We start from the raw sequence: 12226 nt of genomic DNA, 5'->3' as shown, positions 1-12226 counted from the left end.
CACACACACAGAACACGCACACATAGAACACACAAACAGAGAACACACAGAAAGAACACACACCCACGAGAACACAGAGGGAGAGAGAACACATAGAGGGAGAGAGAACACAGAGAGAGAGTACACACACAGAGAGAGAGAACACACACACAAGAACACACAGAGAGAACACACAGAACATTAACACACAGAGAACGCACAGAGAGAGATCACAGAGAAAGAGAGAACACACGTACACACACAGGGAACACAAACACCAGAACATAATCACAGAACACAAACACACAGAGAACACAGAGAGACAGAGAACCCAGAGCGTGATCACACAGACAAAGAGAGAACACATAGAGGGAGAGAGAACACATGCACACACACAGTGAACACACACAGAGCACACAGACAGAGAAACACACACACAGAACACGCACACATAGAACACACAGAGAACACACAGAAAGAACACACACCCACGAGAACACACACAGAGAACACACACAGTATACAGAGATAGAGAGAGAACACAGAGTGAGAGAGAACAGACAGAGAGAGAGAGAGAGAGAACGCACAGAGAGAGAGACAACACACACACACAGAACACACAGAGAGAACACACACAGAGAGAGAACACAGAGAGAGAATACAGAGAGACAGAGAACACAGAGAGCGAGAGATCGCAGAGAGAGCGAGAACACACAGAGAGAGGGAGGACAAACAGAGAGAGAGAACACAGAGAGAGAAAGAACACACAAAGAGAGAGAGAACAGAGATAGAGAGAACACAGAGAGAGAACACACACAGAGGGAGAACACAGAGAGAGAACGCAGACAGAGAACACAGAGAGACAGAACACAGAGAGAGAACACAGAGAGAGAGAACTCAGAGAGAGAACACACTAACAGAGAACACAGAGAGAGAGAGCGAAAACACAATCGCACACACACAGAGAACACACAGAGCAAGAAGTAAACAGAGAGAGAGATCACACAGAGAGAGAGAGATCATACATAGAAAGAGAGAACATGCACACAAACAGAGAACACACACAGAGAACACACACACAGAACACAAACACTCTGTGTTCTGTATACAGATTACAGAAAACACAAACAGAGAACACACGCACATACACAACACACACAAGAGAACACACACAGGGAACACACACAGAATACAGAGAAGAGCGCACACACACAGAGAACACACAGAGCAAGAAGAAAACAGAGAGAGAGATCACACAGAGAGAGAGAGATCATACACAGAAAAAGGGAACATGCACACAAACAGAGAACACACACAAAGAACACACACACAAGAGAACACACAGACAGAAAACACAAAAACACACAATACAGAGATAGAGAGAGAATACAGACTGAGAGAGAACTGACACAGAGAGAGAGAGAGAACAGACACAGAGAGAGAGAACACAGAGAGAGAGAGAGAGAACAGAGAGAGAGATCACACACAGAAAGAGAGAACTTACACACACAGAGAACACACACACACAGAACGCACACACACAGAGTACCCAAACATACACAGAGAACACACACACACAGAGAACACAGAGAGAGAGAGAACACAGAGAAAGATCACACAGAGAAAGAGAGAACACATAGAGGGAGAGAGAACACACAGAGAGAGTACACAGAGAGACAGAGAGAACACACACACAAGAACACACAGAGAGAACACACACACAGAACACAAACACACAGAGAACACACAGAGAGAGATCACACAGAGAAAGAGAGAACACATAGAGGTAGAGAGAAGACACGCACACACACAGGGAACACACACAGAACACAAACACTCAGAACACAAACACACAGAGAGAGATAACAGAGATAGATCACACAGAGAAAGAGAGAACACATAGAGTGAGAGAGAACACACGCACACACACGGAGAACACACACACAGAGCACACACACAGAGCAACACACACACACACAGAGCACACACACACAGAATACAGAGATAGAGAGAGAACACAGAGTGAGAGAGAACAGACACACATAGAGAGAACACAGAGAGAGAGAGAACACAGAGAGCGAGAGATCGCAGAGAGAGCGAGAACATACAGAGAGAGTGAGATCAAACAGAGACAGACAACACAGAGAGAGAAAGAACACACACAGAGAGAACAGAGATGGAGAGAGAACGAGAACAGAGAGAGGGAGAACACACAGAGAGAGAGCAACAGATAGAGGGAACACAGAGAACGCAGTTAGAGAACATAGAGAAACAGAACACAGAGAGAGAGAACGCAGAGAGAGAGAACACAGAGAGAGAACACACACAGAGGGAGAACACAGAGAGACAACGCAGACAGAGAACATAGAGAGACAGAACACAGAGAGAGAGAACACAGAGAGAGAGAACTCAGAGAGAGAACACACACACACAGAGAACACAGAGAGAGAGAGCGAAAACACAAGCGCACACACACAGAGAACACACAGAGCATGAAGAAAACAGAGAGATCACACAGAGAGAGAGAGATCATACACAGAAAAAGGGAACATGCACACAAGCAGAGAACACACACACAGAACACACACACAAGAGAACACACAGACAAAAAACACAAAAACACAGAATACAGAGATAGAGAGAGAACACAGAGTGAGAGAGAACAGACAGACATAGAGAGAACACCGAGAGAGAGAACACAGAGAGAGAGAGAGAACAGAGAGAGAGATCACACAGAGAAAGAGAGAACACATAGTGTGAGAGAGAACACACGCACACACACGGAGAACACACACACAGAGCACACACAGAGAGAAACACACACACACAGAAAACATAAACAAAGAACACACACACAAGAGAACACACAGACAAAAAACACAAAAACACAGAATACAGAGATAGAGTGAGAACACAGAGTGAGAAAGAACAGACACACATAGAGAGAACACCGAGAGAGAGAACACAGAGAGAGAGAGAGAACAGAGATAGAGATCACACAGAGAAAGAGAGAACACATAGTGTGAGAGAGAACACACGCACACACACACAGAGCACTCACACTGAGAAACACACACACACACAGAGAACACACACACACAGAATACAGACATAGAGAGAGAACACAGAGTGAGAGAGAACAGACACAGAGAGAGAGAGAACACACACACAGAACACAGAGAGAGAGATCACACACAGAAAGAGAGAACATACACACACAGAGAACACACACACAGAGAACGCACACACACAGAGTATCCAAACATACACAGAGAACACACACACACAGAGAACACAGAGAGAGAGAGAACACATAGATGGAGAGAGAACACACAGAGAGAGTACACAGAGAGAGAGAGAGAACACACACACAAGAACACACAGAGAGAACACACACACAGAACATAAACACACAGAGAAAACACAGAGAGAGATCACAGAGAAAGAGAGAACACACGCACACACACAGAACACAAACACACAGAACATACACACAGAACACAAACACACAGAGAACACAGAGAGAGAGAGAACCCAGAGCGTGATCACACAGAGAAAGAGAGAACACATGGAGGGAGAGAGAACACACGCGCACACACAGTGAACACACACAGAGCACACAGACAGAGAAACACACACACAGAACACGCAAACATAGAACACACAAACAGAGAACACACAGAAAGAACACACACCCACGAGAACACAGAGGGAGAGAGAACACATAGAGGGAGAGAGAACACAGAGAGAGAGTACACACACAGAGAGAGAGAACACACACACAAGAACACACAGAGAGAACACACAGAACATTAACACACAGAGAACGCACAGAGAGAGATCACAGAGAAAGAGAGAACACACGTACACACACAGGGAACACAAACACCAGAACATAATCACAGAACACAAACACACAGAGAACACAGAGAGAGAGAGAACCCAGAGCGTGATCACACAGACAAAGAGAGAACACATAGAGGGAGAGAGAACACATGCACACACACAGTGAACACACACAGAGCACACAGACAGAGAAACACACACACAGAACACGCACACATAGAACACACAGAGAACACACAGAAAGAACACACACCCACGAGAACACACACAGAGAACACACACAGTATACAGAGATAGAGAGAGAACACAGAGTGAGAGAGAACAGACAGAGAGAGAGAGAGAACGCACAGAGAGAGAGACAACACACACACACAGAACACACAGAGAGAACACACACAGAGAGAGAACACAGAGAGAGAATACAGAGAGACAGAGAACACAGAGAGCGAGAGATCGCAGAGAGAGCGAGAACACACAGAGAGAGGGAGGACAAACAGAGAGAGAGAACACAGAGAGAGAAAGAACACACAAAGAGAGAGAGAACAGAGATAGAGAGAACACAGAGAGAGAACACACACAGAGGGAGAACACAGAGAGAGAACGCAGACAGAGAACACAGAGAGACAGAACACAGAGAGAGAACACAGAGAGAGAGAACTCAGAGAGAGAACACACTAACAGAGAACACAGAGAGAGAGAGCGAAAACACAATCGCACACACACAGAGAACACACAGAGCAAGAAGAAAACAGAGAGAGACATCACACAGAGAGAGAGAGATCATACACAGAAAGAGAGAACATGCACACAAACAGAGAACACACACACAGAACACACACAGAGAACACACACACAGAACACAAACACTCTGTGTTCTGTATACAGATTACAGAAAACACAAACAGAGAACACACGCACATACACAACACACACAAGAGAACACACACAGGGAACACACACAGAATACAGAGAAGAGCGCACACACACAGAGAACACACAGAGCAAGAAGAAAACAGAGAGAGAGATCACACAGAGAGAGAGAGATCATACACAGAAAAAGGGAACATGCACACAAACAGAGAACACACACAAAGAACACACACACAAGAGAACACACAGACAGAAAACACAAAAACACACAATACAGAGATAGAGAGAGAATACAGACTGAGAGAGAACTGACACAGAGAGAGAGAGAGAGAACAGACACAGAGAGAGAGAACACAGAGAGAGAGAGAGAGAACAGAGAGAGAGATCACACACAGAAAGAGAGAACTTACACACACAGAGAACACACACACACAGAACGCACACACACAGAGTACCCAAACATACACAGAGAACACACACACACAGAGAACACAGAGAGAGAGAGAACACAGAGAAAGATCACACAGAGAAAGAGAGAACACATAGAGGGAGAGAGAACACACAGAGAGAGTACACAGAGAGACAGAGAGAACACACACACAAGAACACACAGAGAGAACACACACACAGAACACAAACACACAGAGAACACACAGAGAGAGATCACACAGAGAAAGAGAGAACACATAGAGGTAGAGAGAAGACACGCACACACACAGGGAACACACACAGAACACAAACACTCAGAACACAAACACACAGAGAGAGATAACAGAGATAGATCACACAGAGAAAGAGAGAACACATAGAGTGAGAGAGAACACACGCACACACACGGAGAACACACACACAGAGCACACACACAGAGCAACACACACACACACAGAGCACACACACACAGAATACAGAGATAGAGAGAGAACACAGAGTGAGAGAGAACAGACACACATAGAGAGAACACAGAGAGAGAGAGAACACAGAGAGCGAGAGATCGCAGAGAGAGCGAGAACATACAGAGAGAGTGAGAACAAACAGAGACAGACAACACAGAGAGAGAAAGAACACACACAGAGAGAACAGAGATGGAGAGAGAACGAGAACAGAGAGAGGGAGAACACAGAGAGAGAGAGCAACTGATAGAGGGAACACAGAGAACACAGTTAGAGAACATAGAGAAACAGAACACAGAGAGAGAGAACGCAGAGAGAGAGAACACAGAGAGAGAACACACACAGAGGGAGAACACAGAGAGACAACGCAGACAGAGAACATAGAGAGACAGAACACAGAGAGAGAGAACACAGAGAGAGAGAACTCAGAGAGAGAACACACACACACACAGAACACAGAGAGAGAGAGCGAAAACACAAGCGCACACACACAGAGAACACACAGAGCATGAAGAAAACAGAGAGATCACACAGAGAGAGAGAGATCATACACAGAAAAAGGGAACATGCACACAAGCAGAGAACACGCACACAGAGCACTCACACAGAGAAACACACACACACAGAGAACACACACACAGAATACAGAGATAGAGAGAGAACACAGAGTGAGAGAGAACAGACACAGAGAGAGAGAGAACACACACACACACACAGAACACAGAGAGAGAGATCACACACAGAAAGAGAGAACATACACACACAGAGAACACACACACAGAGAACGCACACACACAGAGTATCCAAACATACACAGAGAACACACACACACAGAGAACACACAGAGAGAGAGAACACATAGAGGGAGAGAGAACACACAGAGAGAGTACACACAGAGAGAGAGAGAACACAAACACAAGAACACACAGAGAGAACACACACACAGAACATAAACACACAGAGAAAACACAGAGAGAGATCACAGAGAAAGAGAGAACACACGCACACAACACACACAGAGCACTCACACAGAGAAACACACACACACACAGAGAACACACACACACAGAATACAGACATAGAGAGAGAACACAGAGTGAGAGAGAACAGACACAGAGAGAGAGAGAACACACACACACACACACAGAGAACACAGATAAGAGATCACACACAGAAAGAGAGAACATACACACACAGAGAACACACACACACAGAACGCACACACACAGAGTACCCAAACATACACAGAGAACACACACACACAGAGAACACAGAGAGAGAGAGAACACAGAGAAAGATCACCCAGAGAAAAAGAGAACACATAGAGGGAGAGAGAACACAGAGAGAGAGTACACACACAGAGAGAACACACACACAAGAACACACAGAGAAAACACACAGAACATAAACACACAGAGAACGCACAGAGAGAGATCACAGAGAAAGAGAGAACACACGCACACACACAGGGAACACACACAGAACACAAACACCAGAACATAATCACAGAACACAAACACACAGAGAACACAGAGAGACAGAGAACCCAGAGCGTGATCACACAGACAAAGAGAGAACACATAGAGGGAGAGAGAACACATGCACACACACAGTGAACACACACAGAGCACACAGACAGAGAAACACACACACAGAACACGCACACATAGAACACACAGAGAACACACAGAAAGAACACACACCCACGAGAACACACACAGAGAACACACACAGTATACAGAGATAGAGAGAGAACACAGAGTGAGAGAGAACAGACAGAGAGAGAGAGAGAACGCACAGAGAGAGAGACAACACACACACACAGAACACACAGAGAGAACACACACAGAGAGAGAACACAGAGAGAGAATACAGAGAGACAGAGAACACAGAGAGCGAGAGATCGCAGAGAGAGCGAGAACACACAGAGAGAGGGAGGACAAACAGAGAGAGAGAACACAGAGAGAGAAAGAACACACAAAGAGAGAGAGAACAGAGATAGAGAGAAGACAGAGAGAGAACACACTAACAGAGAACACAGAGAGAGAGAGCGAAAACACAAGCGCACACACCCAGAGAACACACAGAGCATGAAGAAAACAGAGAGAGAGATCACACAGAGAGAGAGAGATCATACACAGAAAGAGAGAACATGCACACAAACAGAGAACACACACACAGAACACACACAGAGAACACACACACAGAACACAAACACTCTGTGTTCTGTATACAGATTACAGAAAACACAAACAGAGAACACACGCACATACACAACACACACAAGAGAACACACACAGGGAACACACACAGAATACAGAGAAGAGCGCACACACACAGAGAACACACAGAGCAAGAAGAAAACAGAGAGAGAGATCACACAGAGAGAGAGAGATCATACACAGAGAAAGGGAACATGCACACAAACAGAGAACACACACAAAGAACACACACACAAGAGAACACAGACAGAAAAATCAAAAACACACAATACAGAGATAGAGAGAGAATAAAGACTGAGAGAGAACTGACACAGAGAGAGAGAGAGAACAGACACAGAGAGAGAGAACAAAGAGAGAGAGAGAGAGAGAACAGAGAGAGAGATCACACACAGAAAGAGAGAACATACACACACAGAGAACACACACACACAGAACGCACACACACAGAGTACCCAAACATACACAGAGAACACACACACACAGAGAACACAGAGAGAGAGAGAACACAGAGAAAGATCACACAGAGAAAGAGAGAACACATAGAGGGAGAGAGAACACACAGAGAGAGTACACAGAGAGACAGAGAGAACACACACACAAGAACACACAGAGAGAAAACACACACAGAACACAAACACACAGAGAGAGATCACACAGAGAAAGAGAGAACACATAGAGGAAGAGAGAAGACACGCACACACACAGGGAACACACACAGAACACAAACACTCAGAACACAAACACACAGAGAGAGATAACAGAGATAGATCACACAGAGAAAGAGAGAACACATAGAGTGAGAGAGAACACACGCACACACACGGAGAACACACACACAGAGCACACACACAGAGAAACACACACACACAGAAAACAGGCACACACAGAACACACAAACAGAGAACACACACACACAACACACACAAAAGAGAACACACACAGAGAGCACACACACACAGAATACAGAGATAGAGAGAGAACACAGAGTGAGAGAGAACAGACACACATAGAGAGAACACAGAGAGAGGGAGAACACAGAGGGAGAGAACAGAGAGAGAGAGAACACAGAGAGCGAGAGATCGCAGAGAGAGCGAGAACATACAGAGAGAGTGAGAACAAACAGAGACAGACAACACAGAGAGAGAAAGAACACACACAGAGAGAACAGAGATGGAGAGAGAACGAGAACAGAGAGAGGGAGAACACACAGAGAGAGAGCAACAGATAGAGGGAACACAGAGAACGCAGTTAGAGAACATAGAGAAACAGAACACAGAGAGAGAGAACGCAGAGAGAGAGAACACAGAGAGAGAACACACACAGAGGGAGAACACAGAGAGACAACGCAGACAGAGAACATAGAGAGACAGAACACAGAGAGAGAGAACACAGAGAGAGAGAACTCAGAGAGAGAACACACACACACAGAGAACACAGAGAGAGAGAGCGAAAACACAAGCGCACACACACAGAGAACACACAGAGCATGAAGAAAACAGAGAGATCACACAGAGAGAGAGAGATCATACACAGAAAAAGGGAACATGCACACAAGCAGAGAACACACACACAGAACACACACACAAGAGAACACACAGACAAAAAACACAAAAACACACAATACAGAGATAGAGAGAGAACACAGAGTGAGAGAGAACAGACACACATAGAGAGAACACCGAGAGAGAGAACACAGAGAGAGAGAGAGAACAGAGAGAGAGATCACACAGAGAAAGAGAGAACACACGCACACACACGGAGAACACACACACAGAGCACACACAGAGAGAAACACACACACACAGAAAACATACACAAAGAACACACACACAAGAGAACACACAGACAAAAAACACAAAAACACAGAATACAGAGATAGAGTGAGAACACAGAGTGAGAAAGAACAGACACACATAGAGAGAACACCGAGAGAGAGAACACAGAGAGAGAGAGAGAACAGAGAGAGAGATCACACAGAGAAAGAGAGAACACATAGTGTGAGAGAGAACACACGCACACACACGGAGAACACACACACAGAGCACTCACACAGAGAAACACACACACACACAGAGAACACACACACACAGAATACAGACATAGAGAGAGAACGCAGAGTGAGAGAGAACAGACACAGAGAGAGAGAGAACACACACACACACAGAACACAGAGAGAGAGATCACACACAGAAAGAGAGAACATACACACACAGAGAACACACAAACAGAGAACACACACACAACACACACAAAAGAGAACACACACAGAGAGCACACACACACAGAATACAGAGATAGAGAGAGAACACAGAGTGAGAGAGAACAGACACACATAGAGAGAACACAGAGAGAGAGAACACAGAGGGAGAGAACAGAGAGAGAGAGAACACAGATAGCGAGAGATCGCAGAGAGAGCAAGAACATACTGAGAGAGTGAGAACAAACAGAGACAGACAACACAGAGAGAGAAAGAACACACACAGAGAGAACAGAGATGGAGAGAGAACGAGAACAGAGAGAGGGAGAACACACAGAGAGAGAGCAACAGATAGAGGGAACACAGAGAACGCAGTTAGAGAACATAGAGAAACAGAACACAGAGAGAGAATGCAGAGAGAGGGAACACAGAGAGAGAACACACACAGAAGGAGAACACAGAGAGACAACGCAGACAGAGAACATAGAGAGACAGAACACAGAGAGAGAGAACACAGAGAGAGAGAACTCAGAGAGAGAACACACACACACAGAGAACACAGAGAGAGAGAGCGAAAACACAAGCGCACACACACAGAGAACACACAGAGCATGAAGAAAACAGAGAGATCACACAGAGAGAGAGAGATCATACACAGAAAAAGGGAACATGCACACAAGCAGAGAACACACACACAGAACACACACACAAGAGAACACACAGACAAAAAACACAAAAACACAGAATACAGAGATAGAGAGAGAACACAGAGTGAGAGAGAACAGACACACATAGAGAGAACACCGAGAGAGAGAACACAGAGAGAGAGAGAGAACAGAGAGAGAGATCACACAGAGAAAGAGAGAACACATAGTGTGAGAGAGAACACACGCACACACACGGAGAACACACACACAGAGCACACACAGAGAGAAACACACACACACAGAAAACATACACAAAGAACACACACACAAGAGAACACACAGACAAAAAACACAAAAACACAGAATACAGAGATAAAGTGAGAACACAGAGTGAGAAAGAACAGACACACATAGAGAAAACACCGAGAGAGAGAACACAGAGAGAGAGAGATAACAGAGAGAGAGATCACACAGAGAAAGAGAGAACACATAGTGTGAGAGAGAACACACGCACACACACGGAAAACACACACACAGAGCACTCACACAGAGAAACACACACACACACAGAGAACACACACACACAGAATACAGACATAGAGAGAGAACACAGAGTGAGAGAGAACAGACACACAGAGAGAGAGAACACACACACACAGAACACAGAGAGAGAGATCACACACAGAAAGAGAGAACATACACACACAGAGAACACACACACAGAGAACGCACACACACAGAGTATCCAAACATACACAGAGAACACACACACACAGAGAACACAGAGAGAGAGAGAACACATAGAGGGAGAGAGAACACACAGAGAGAGTACACACAGAGAGAGAGAGAACACACACACAAGAACACACAGAGAGAACACACACACAGAACATAAACACACAGAGAAAACACAGAGAGAGATCACAGAGAAAGAGAGAACACACGCACACACACAGAACATACACACAGAACACAAACACACAGAGAACACAGAGAGAGAGAGAACCCAGAGCGTGATCACACAGAGAAAGAGAGAACACATAGAGGGAGAGAGAACACACGCGCACACACAGTGAACACACACAGAGCACACAGACAGAGAAACACACACACAGAACACGCACACATAGAACACACAAACAGAGAACACACAGAAAGAACACACACCCACGAGAACACACACAGAGAACACACACAGTATACAGAGATAGAGAGAGAACACAGAGTGAGAGAGAACAGACAGAGAGAGAGAGAGAACGCACAGAGAGAGAGACAACACACACACACAGAACACACAGAGAGAACACACACAGAGAGAGAACACAGAGAGAGAATACAGAGAGACAGAGAACACAGAGAGCGAGAGATCGCAGAGAGAGCGAGAACACACAGAGAGAGGGAGGACAAACAGAGAGAGAGAACACAGAGAGAGAAATAACACACAAAGAGAGAGAGAACAGAGATAGAGAGAAGACAGAGAGAGAGAACACAGACAGAGGGAGAACACAGAGAGAGAACACACACAGAGGGAGAACACAGAGAGAGAACGCAGACAGAGAACACAGAGAGACAGAA

This window comes from Chiloscyllium punctatum, chromosome 19 (assembly GCF_047496795.1).
Source record: "Chiloscyllium punctatum isolate Juve2018m chromosome 19, sChiPun1.3, whole genome shotgun sequence".
NCBI classification, from domain to species: Eukaryota; Metazoa; Chordata; class Chondrichthyes; order Orectolobiformes; family Hemiscylliidae; genus Chiloscyllium; species Chiloscyllium punctatum.
Note: the sequence above shows the minus strand (reverse complement) of the source record.